Raw genomic sequence first — 10,165 nt, 5'->3', positions numbered from 1 at the left:
TGCCTCGGCCTCCCAACATGCTGGGGTTACAGGCATGAGCCACCATGCCCAGCCTGTTTGTTTGTTTTGAGACAGAGTTTCACTCTTGTTGCCCAGGTTGGAGTGCAACGGCACCATCTCAGCTCACTGCAACCTCCGCCTCCCAGGTTCAAGCGATTCTCCTGCCTCAGCCTCCTGAGCAGTTGGGATTACAGGCGTGCCACCACATCCGGCTAATTTTGCATTTTTAGTAGAGATAGGGTTTCTTCATGTTGGTCAGTCTGGTCTCGAACTCCCGACCTCAAATGATCCATCCACCTCAGCCTCCCAAAGTGTTGGGATTACAGGCATGAACCACCGTGCCCGTCCTGTTTGTTTGTTTTGAGACCGAGCCTCACTCTGTAGCCCAGGCTGGAGTGCAGTGACACAAACTCCACCTCCCAGGTGCAAGTGTTTCTCGTGCCTCAGTCTTCTGAGTAACTGGGATTACAGGCATGCACCACCATGCCCAGCTAATTTTTGTAATTTTAATAGAGATGGGCTTTCACCCTGTTGGCCAGGCTGGCCTCAAACTCCTGACCTCAGGTGATCCGCCAGCCTCTGCCTCCCAAAGTGCTGGCATTACAGGTGTGAGTCACTGCTCCTGGCCTGGAGAAAGAGTTTATAACACAATCATTTCAGAGGGCAATTTGGCAATATCTGATAAACCTGGAATTGCATGTTTATTATTTCCCTGGAACCCAGCAATTCTAAGCTGTAGGGGTGGCTCTAGAGAAACTCCCGTAGATGTGATGCGGAGACATGTACAAGGATGTCCAGGCTGGGAGTGATGGCTCTCGCCAGCACTCTGGGAGGCCGAGGCAGGAGGGTCATTTGAGGTCAGGAGTTTGCGACTAGCCTGGCCAACATAGTGAAACCCTGTCTCTACTAAAAATACTAAAATTAGGTGGATGTGGTGGCAGGTGCCCATAATTCCAGCTACTCGGGAGGCTGAGGCAGGGGAATTGCTTGAACCTGGGAGGCAGAGGTTGCAGTGAGCTGAGGTCATGCCACTGCACTCCAGCCTGGGCAACAGAGTGAGACTCTGTCTCAAAAAAGAAAAAAACAAACAAACAAACAAAAAGAAGTTATCCATTCATGTTCTTTATAATAACAAAAAAAGTAGAAACAACTTAAATGTCCATGAATAGGAGAGCAGAAAAGTAAATTTAGATGTATTCATAAAACAGAATACTATACAGCAGATAAAATGAAAGTACTATCTCATGTATCAAAGGGGATAAGTATCAAAAACATGATACATGATGTGAGTAAAATAAAACCAAATGGCAAAATGATATGGGCCAAATTACATCATATTTGTAAGAATTTATGATACATGAGCAATAATATCTATTTTTGTGGGTGCATATCCATTTAGTAAAAGTAGAAACATAGCCAGGTGTAGTAGCTCACGCCTGTAATCCCAGCATTTTGGGAGGCTGAGGATCACTTGAGCCCAGAAAGTTGAGGCTGTAGTGAGCCACAGTCATGCCATTGCACTTCAGTCTGGGTGACAGAGCGAGACCCTGTCTCTCACACACATTAAAAAAAAAAAAAAAGAAAAAAAAATTACAGCATAGACGGGAAAGACAACTTCAGGAGAGTGGCTCCTTCTCAGGGAGAAGGGGCAGAGATGGCGATGTTCCACAGGGAGAGGAGGGGACTATAGCTGTTTCAGTAATGTGTTATTCCTTCAAAAATAAAGAAAGTGACCGGGCGTGGTAGCTCGTGCCTGTAATCCCAGCACTTTGGGAGGCAGAGGTGGGCGGACCACTGGAGGTCAAGGGTTGGAGACCAGCCTGGCCAATGTGGCAAATCCCCATCTCTACTAAAATTACAAAAATTAGCTGGGCTTGGTGGTGCACACCTGTAATCCCAGCTACTTGGGAGGCTGAGGCAGGAGAATCGCTTAAACCCGGGAGATGAAGGCTGCAGTGAGCCGAACTCCCGCCACTACCCTCCAGCCTAAAAAAAAGAATTTGATAAGGAAAAGCAAAAATGGGCCAGGCACAGTGGCTTACGCCTGTAATACCAGCACTTTGGGAGGCGGGGGCGGGCGGATCACCTGAGGTCAGGAGTTCAAGACCAGGCTGACCAAGGTGGTGAAACCCCGTCTCTACTAAAAATATAAAAATCAGCCAGGCACTGGTGATGGTGGTGGCGAGCACCTGTAATCCCAGCTACTTGGGAGGCTGAGGTAGGAGAATCGCTGGAACATGGGAGGTGGAGGTTCCAGTGAGCCGAGATCACACCATTGCACTCCAGCCTGGGCAACAGGAGCAAAACTTTGTCTCAAAAAAAAAGAAAGAAAAGAGAAAGAAAAAGAAAAAAAAATGTCCAGTACAAAAATGGACAAGGACAAGAGGCTCAGGCAGGAGGATCACTTGAGCCCAGGCATTCCAGGCTGTAGTGCCTGATGATCCCACCTGTAAATAGCAGCCACTCCAGCCTGGCCAACATAGTGAGAACTTTAAAAAAAATGTGTGTGTGTGTGTGTGTGTGTGTATATATATAATATATAACTATATATTCTTTGGGAACATATATAACATACACATAACATATATGTTATATATGTTACATATATTTTATATTTGTGTATATATTACATATATGTTATATATGAAATATATTACGCTATATTAAAAATGTTATATATTATAATATACTATACATTATATATTATAACATATAACATATGTTATATATGTTATATATAAGATATATAGTATAAAATAGATTTGTTATATATGTTGTTATTTATATGTTGTATATGACATATAACATGATATATATAATATATATTTCATATATAACATATATGTTATATGTACAAGTATAGCTTATATATGTTACATATATTGTATATTATATATGCAACATATATATTATATGTAACATATATAATACATGTAACATATATTATATATTATATATGTAACATATATGTAACATATATTATATGTATAACATATATTATATATTATATATGTTCCCAAAGAATATAGAGATAGTTCATAGAAAATAAAATGCAAGCAAAAGCAAAAAATGAAGAGTTGCTCAATCTCATTTGCCATAAGAGAAACGCAAATTATGGCTATGCTGAGATACCATTTTTCTTCTACCAGATTAGAAATATGTAAAAAGTTGCCCACACACGGTGTTTATGAGTCTGTAGGGGAAAACGGCAGTCTCTTATCCTGCTTGTGGGAGTACAAATTAGTATTACCCTTACAGAGGGGAATTTCCTTTTTTTCAGAATTACTGATATACATATTCTTTAGCCCAATAATCCTACATTTAGAAATTTATTGTATAAAAATATTTTACTGGGATAAAATGACATATGTATAGTGTTATTTATTGCAGCATTATTTATAATAATGAAAGATTGGAAAAAACTGTCAACAAAGAACTGCTAAATAGTGAGACTTTAATCCAGTGCAGTACTATGCAGTTATTAAAAAAATAAGGAAGCTCTCAGCCAGGCACGGTTGCTTATGCCTGTAATCCTAGCACTTTGGGAGGCTGAGGCGGGCAGATCACTTGAGGTCAGGAGTTCAAAACCAGCCTGGCCAACATGGTGAAACCTCGTCTCAAAAAAAAAAAAAAAATTGGCTGGGCACGGTGGCGGGTGCCTGTAATCCCAGCTACCTGGGAGGCTGAGGCACGAGAATTGCTTGAACCTGGGAGGTGGAGGTTGCAGTGAACCGAGATGGTGCCATTGCACTCCAGCCTGGGCAACAAGAGCAAAACTCCGACTCAAAAAAAAAAAAAAAAGAAAACTCTCTATATATTAATAGAAAAATATCTCCAAGATATATATTTTAAAATTGCTTTTAAAAATAAGCTAGTTATTGGGCTAGGCACAGTTGCTCATGCCTGTAATCTCAATACTTTGGGAGGCCAAGGCAAGAAGATCACTTGAGCCCAGAGGTTCGAGACCAGCCTGGGCAACATAGTGAGACTGTCTCTACAAAAAATAAAAAAAAATAGCTGGTGTGCACCCATAGTCCCAGCTACATGGGAATGAGGCAGAAAGATCATCTGAGCACAAGAGTTCGAGGCTGCAGTGAGCCATGATTGTACCACTGCACTGCAGCCTGGGCGACAGAGGGAGACCCTGTGCCTAAAATAAGCAAAATACCAACCAACAAACAAAAAAAAAACCAACCACCAAAAACAAAAGAAGCTAATGAGCTCATCCTGCTTTACTTTTTCTTCACTCAGCATCTTCTCAGGCTCTACAGCTGTGGCTGGGTGGCATCTAGTGTGCTGCTTCTGTTGCGTGGCATTCCATGGTTTTCAAGCACATTTGGGACCCAGCTTTCTCGAGACCAGAGGATGAAGCTGCGGAGATATTCTGACGGAGGAGAGGAGTGGGGTTGAGGCTGTTTCTCTGACGTAGCCTCATTCTTTGCAGTAAAAGTGGAGGCTGTAGTGAGAGGTCTGGGGGAAATGAGGGCAGTGGGTGTGGAGAATGGTAGTCAGTCATCAGGAGAAGAAATCTAGCTTGCCATGTGGCCTCCATCGAAGTCAACCAGCATGGATCGGGAGGATGCAGGCAGCATGGTTAGTGCCCTTTCCCAGCAAAACCCAGCCACCTGGTTTTATGAGCAGAGGACTAAAAGGGAATAGAAAGTGTGGGGCTGCCTGCCTGTGGTTACAGGTCCCTCAGTGACAGCAAGGACATAGTGGGAATGGCCTCCCAGGGCATTCAGGCTGAGCTGGGATGGAGTTCCAGTGAAGCTGGACGGGAATGGAGCCCGAAGGGACTAGAAGAATGGCGTACCTCATTTTCCAAATTTTAAATAATATTGTAAATAGCCATTGCTAATAATATTTAATGCAGACAAGTGGTAAACACTTACTAATGTCAAGGACTATTGTAAATCTAATATGCATCTTGCTTATTCAACTCTATGTCATAACCCTCATGCTATTTGTGTTATTTAGTTCAATGGCTTGATATTTTATTGTGTGTAACATCTAATGTGTATGTATGTATTTATTTATTTGTGAGACAGTCTCCCTCTGTTGCCCAGGCTGGAATGCAGTGGTTTGATCAGAGCTCACTGCAGCCTTGAACTCCTAGGCTCAAGCGATTTTCCTGCCTCAGCCTCCCGAGTAACTAGGACTGTAAGCATGACCCACCACTCTTGGCTATAATGTGTTCACAACTGAAAATTCGTTTTTAAAATTTTTTTTACTATTATAGATAATATCAAAGTTTTTTTTTTTTAAAGAATGATGTGCCTAAGTGCTTCACTTTCATTATCGCATTATCGCAGTTGTCCATCCAACACCCCTCTGAGATAGGAATTGTCACCTCTAATTGACAGATTCAGAAGGACACTCTGTTAGAAAGGTAAAATCATTTGCCCAAAGACACACAGCTCATGAATCCTCACCTTGAGCCACTGTGCGAAGTGTTGGGAAAAGAAAATAACTTTTATTTGGCGAGGTGGCAGGTGCCTGTAATCCAGCTTCTTGGGAGACTGAGGCCTGAGAATCTCTTGAACCCGGGACGCGGAGGTTGCAGTGAGCTGAGATTGCGCCACTGAACTCCAGCCTGGGCGGCAGAGAAAGACTCTGTCTCAAGAAAATAAAAAATAAAAATAAGGCCGGGCGCGGTGGCTCAAGCCTGTAATCCCAGCACTTTGGGAGGCCGAGACGGGCGGATCACGAGGTCAGGAGATCGAGACCATCCTGGCTAACACGGTGAAACCCCGTCTCTACTAAAAAAATACAAAAAACTAGCCGGGCGTGGTGGCGGTGCCTGTGGTCCCAGCTACTCGGGAGGCTGAGGCAGGAGAATGGCGGGAACCCGGGAGGCGGAGCTTGCAGTGAGCTGAGATCTGGCCACTGCACTCCAGCCTGGGCGAAAGAGCGAGACTCCGTCTCAAAAAAATAAAATAAATAAATAAATAAATAAATAAATAAATAAATAAATAAAATAAAAATAAATAAAATAAAAATAACTTTTATCTGAGGAAGGCAAGTCCTTTTAACTATCAGGCCCAGAGAGACATTAATATGACACACAATTGCACCCTATACCCTGCTCTCCCATTCAAGCTATGTATTCATCTCTTGAAACTGTTTGCTATTGCGACAAGTAGCTATAAATTATCCTAATAATGCAACACCAGACACTATAGCCAATAACTAATCAACGTTATTTCTGAAAACCAGAATTCCTGACAAACAACTTTGTACCATTCCACTCACTGTCCTCCTTTTTTACTTTTCTTTTTTTCTTTTCTTTTTCTTCTTTCTTTTTTCTTTTTTGAGACGGAGTCTCTCACTGTCGCCCTGGCTGGAATGCAATGGCGCAATCTCGGCTCACCACGACCTCCACCTCCCGGGTTCAAGCAATCCTCCTGCCTCAGCTTCCCAAGTAGCTGGGATTACAGGTGCCCGCCACCACACCTGGCTAATTTTTTGTATTTTTACTAGAGACGGGGTTTCGCCATGTTCGGCAGGCCTGACCTCCTGACCTCGTGATCCGCCCGCCTTGGCCTCCCAAAGAGCTGGGATCACAGGCATGAACCACTATGCCCGGCCCTTTTTTACCTTTAAAAATGCATTTTGGGCCAGGCATAGTGGCTCATGCCTTTAATCTCAGCACTTTGGGAGGCTGGGGGGCGGGGGTGGGGCAGATCACTTGAGGTCAGTAGTTTGAGGCTAGCCTGGCCAACATGGTGAAACCCTGTGTCTACTGAAAATACAAAAATTAGCCAGGTGTGGTGGCGGCAGGTGTCTGTAATCCCAGCTACTAGGGAGGCTGAGGCAGGAGGATCACCTGAGCCCAGGAGGCAGAGGTTACCGTAAGCCAAAACTGTGCCACTGCACTCCAGCTGGGTGACAAAGAGAGACCCTGACACACACACACACACACACACACATACCCCAAAACAAAACAAAACAAAAACTTTTTTTTTTTTTTTTTTGAGACAAGGCCTCACTCCGTCACCCAGGCTGTAGTGCAGGGAGTGCAGTGGCATTTCACTGCAGCCTCGACCTCCTGGATTCAAGTCATTCTCCCACTTCAGCTCCCCACGCAGCTGGGACCACAGGTGTGTGCCACCAGTCCTGGCTAACTTTCTTTTCTTTTTTTGAGACAGTCTCACTCTGTCATCCAGGTTGGAGTGCAGTGGTGCTATCTCGGCTCACTGCAACCTCCACTTCCCAGGTTCATGCGATTCTCATGCCTCAGCCTCCTGAGTAGCTGGGACTAGAGGCATGTGCCACCACGCCTGGCTATTTTTTGTATTTTTAGTAGAGATGGGGTTTCACCATGATGGCCAGGCTGGTCTTGAATTTCTGGCCTCAAGTGATCTGCCCATCCCAAGCTTCCAAAGTGCTGGGGTTAGGCCGGGCGCGGTGGCTCAAGCCTGTAATCCCAGCACTTTGGGAGGCCGAGACGGGCGGATCACGAGGTCAGGAGATCGAGACCATCCTGGCTAACACGGTGAAACCCCGTCTCTATTAAGAAATACAAAAAACTAGCCGGGCGAGGTGGCGGGCGCCTGTAGTCCCAGCTACTCGGGAGGCTGAGGCCGGAGAATGGAGTGAACCCGGGAGGCGGAGCTTGCAGTGAGCTGAGATCCGGCCACTGCACTCCAGCCTGGGTGACAGAGCGAGACTCCGTCTCAAAAAAACAAACAAACAAACAAAAAAAAAACAAAAAACAACAACAACAACAAAGTGCTGGGGTTATAGGTGTGAACCACTGTACCCAGCCTAAAAATCCACTTGTAACTGCTGCTAATCGGAATGTATATTCAGAACAATTTGAATCTATTTTCCAGGGTTACAATCCTTAAGTTTGGCCCAAACAAATTCTCTACTCATATGAAGCTTGCTTCATTTTATGTTTACAGAGTGTTCATGAGTAACCAGCTTTGTTACAAACCGGAAGGGATAATCCTGATTTGAGAGTTTTCTGCTTCCTCTCCATCCTGGCTTGAAGTTGGCAGCATCTCACCCTAGGCCATGGAACAAGGGGTGGGGTTAGCATCTTCCTAGGGTCCCCAGAACCAATTGGGACTGCCCAGGACCTCTCAGAGTCTCAAAGGACCTGCTAGGTTTTTGTTTTTAAAAGATAGAGTCTCCCTATATTGCCCAGGGCTGATCTCAAACTCTTCAGCCTCCCAAGTAGCTGGGATTACAAGCATGTGCCACCATGCCCATCATGGACCTGTTAGTTTGAGGCTCCCACTGACCTCTCCTGCTCTCCCTGGGGACTTTTGCTCATCACCCAGAGAAGCTCTGTGGAGAGCAGGTGGTGGCTGCCATCTCTTAGAGAGAGAGGGAGAATGACGAGTGGGAGAAGAGTTTTTCAAGAGGCTCCAAAGAGAGTGTGACCTATTCTTTCAGAGTGGACTGGAGACGGAGAGGAAGCAGGGAGGGCTGGCAGGACAGGAAATGATTCCTTTGAAGGCTGTGCGGGGTGGCGATAATGGAGGGAAGGCGGCTTTATATCCAGGCAGACTAGCTTTAGTCTTTGAAGTCACAAAGAAGACAGGGGCCAGGGCTCGTGCAGAGAATCAGTCACCAGATTAAGGAAGATCAGAATCCCACCTGCTCCACTAAGCACACAGGGGCTGGGTTTAGAGCACGTGGCAGGAAGTTAGCGACCCCAGGAAGCTGCACAGGTACACAGAGACAGGAAGGGTTTAGCTTCGTTAGGGATGACAGATCTCTAATCTAGGGGAAGTTGGGGGCGCTGTCTCTACCTGAGAGGCTGAGAAGCGCATGTGCTTGGGCTCCAGTGTCCCTGCCAGAAACCAGAAGGGGATGCTGTGGAGAGCTCTCAAAGGACAGGGGGAGAAGTACAGTTTAGAGACTGCTGTTAATTGCCTGGATCTTCTCACTACTGCAGGGGGCTGGGGCTGGGGTTGGGGTGTGGGCATCTGAGGCAGAGACCCCGAGGTCAAAAACAGGTGGACCCAGAAATAAGTGTTTCTTCCATGCCTCCTGCAAGAGCAGTAGCTTGACAGGCAACAAATTTCTTTCTTTTTTTAAATTTTCTTTTAAATTCTCAGCAAGGCAAGTTACTTCTATATAGAAGGGTGAGCCTAGATGGAACAATGGGGAGTGCACATTTGGACAAGGGAGGGGAAGGGGTTCTTATTCCTGATGCTGTGTTGTTCCCCTATTGGCTAGGGTTAGACCGCACAGGATAAACTAATTCTGATTGACTAATTTAAAGAGAATGACGGCGTGAGTACTTTGGTAGGAGTCAGGGCAGAGCAGGTAGCAGGCAATTGGAATAAGAGTGGAGTAGGTAATTGAAAAGATTGCTTTATGAAGAAGTTTAAAAGTAGAAGGCAAAGAATTGAACATACTGACATATTAATTCTTTGAAAAGAAATTTAGAACTCATATCTAACAATCCCTCCCCTTGTATTCCTTACAGGTTCCTTTTCAAACTTTTTTTTTTTTTTTTTTTTTTTTTAAACATGTCTTGACTTAGTTGTTTTGCTTGATTTTCTAAAAGAAGAAGCTTCTCTGGATAAGGTGGAGGATAGTTAAGGGAGGTTTTAGTAAGTAAACAGGCAACAAATTTCTAACAATAGTAATAACAATCTGAATCTGAACACCTTTAAGGCAGGAATGAGTTCACCTATTGCCACAGTCCTCAGCCCTCCCAGTCCCACACCAGGAGGGTTTGTTTGTTTGTTTGTTTACTTATTTAATTTGTTTCTGAGACAGAGTCTTGCTCTGTTGCCTAAGCTGGAGTGAAGTGGTATGATCTTGGCTCACTGCAACCTCCATCCCCCGGGTTCAAGCAGTTCTCCTGCCTCAGCCTCCCAAGTAGCTGGGATTATAGGCGCGTGCCACTAAGCCCAGCTAATTTTTGCATTTTTAGCAGAGATGGAGTTTTGCCATGTTGGCCGGGGTGGTCTCCAACTCCTGACCTCAGGTGATCCACCTGCCTCGGCCCCCCAGAGTGCTAGGATTACAGGCGTGAGCCACCGCGCCCGGCAGGTTCGTTCATTTATGTGACCTGTTGGTTGCTGCAGGTGTCAGATTTTTAACATTTGAGGCCCCTGCAGTGCCACCTTTGGGGACCCCAGTTTGAAGCAGCTGATGAGACTCCTGCCAGCTCTGGCTCAGCCCCTCTAGAGGCACTCCA

This window comes from Theropithecus gelada, chromosome 4, assembly GCF_003255815.1.
Source record: "Theropithecus gelada isolate Dixy chromosome 4, Tgel_1.0, whole genome shotgun sequence".
NCBI classification, from domain to species: domain Eukaryota; kingdom Metazoa; phylum Chordata; class Mammalia; order Primates; family Cercopithecidae; genus Theropithecus; species Theropithecus gelada.
Note: the sequence above shows the minus strand (reverse complement) of the source record.